Below are 1,272 nucleotides of genomic sequence, written 5' to 3' on the forward strand. Positions count from 1 at the left end.
ACAACTGCTGAGAGCCATGCAGGCGTGGTGCATACGAAGGGGACTGCAGAGTACCCGTCTGCGTTCAGCTAGACCCATTTCACCTAACACCAATCTATCGAACGATTGCACTTTGGGAGCTGCCAACGATAAGGATGAAACTGTTTTTTGTTCCTCTCTCTGAACCTTTGTTGAGGAATTACTGTCGCAATCCCTGAAGCCTGTTGGCATTGTGTAAGTGTAGCTTTGCCTGGATGGAGCAAGGGACGCAGCGGTTGTTTTGGGATGATAAGCTTATTGTTCCTCTCTCTGAGTTGTTGGTGAGGAATTACTGTCGCAACTACTGAAACAGAACTCCGCAGCGCCATTTCTGCCGCTCTAGTAAATATACTTAAGCTTTGTTTGTGTTGAAACTTTTCGTTGGACGTGGACGTCGTTTATAGGCACGTGAGTAGTGTAGTTGCTGTTTGTTCTATCTATGGGTGGGGGGGCAGCCCTCCTTCCACCTGCGTAGGGTATTTACCTAATTTAAATATCTTGCTTCTGGAGCATCGTTACGCTTGCAGATAAAGGTAGTAGATCGTGGCACTTAGATTAGCGATGTGCAGCAATAGCATGGTTTGTAGGCTGGCTGCTTTCAGATGTCATCGCAGGAGATATCAGTTGCACTTAAGCTACTTAAGAAGGGGTAGTGTATATTGCTAATGCAGCAACGCTATAAGGATGACTCCACGACGCTTGGCTTCCGAAGGCATCTCTTGTGGAAACCATTTTAAACCAGTTATCCCTGTCNGATGGCGTTGCTCATTACTCTATCCTTAGCCAAGTACCTGCAGTTTATCAGCGCTTCTCGGAGCTGCTGTTCTCCAGTTGCGTCAAACTAGCTGCGAATACTTCAAATGTGGGAGCGATGCGATTTTCCCTGCGGCAAGGAGTTTGTCGTTTCTGTCTCTTTAGACGCGAGATGCACAACCTGTCTGTTCAGACGTGAAATGCGCGAGTACTTTTTGGCGTGTGTGGCCGAGCTGTTCTGCTACTTTTGTCTCGCGCTGAAGTTGCCTGATTGAATGGTGTGCGTATGTGGTTTTTTTGTTGCCGACGAAGTCATCCAGCATTTGTTGGGGGAGGTTGGGATGTTTCGACTTTATAGAGGTTACGTTCAGTAACAAATTGATGTTATGTTTTACGGGAAAGTCGTATTTGGGACTCCTTGAAGATGAGCCACTCGCTCATGGGAATCTCGCTGATTTCCGTGATGAGCAAACTGCGAACGCATCCCTTATCGCACTGAAG

Source organism: Eimeria mitis, genomic scaffold (assembly GCF_000499745.2).
Source record: "Eimeria mitis Houghton genomic scaffold, Emh_scaff396, whole genome shotgun sequence".
Classification (NCBI taxonomy): domain Eukaryota; phylum Apicomplexa; class Conoidasida; order Eucoccidiorida; family Eimeriidae; genus Eimeria; species Eimeria mitis.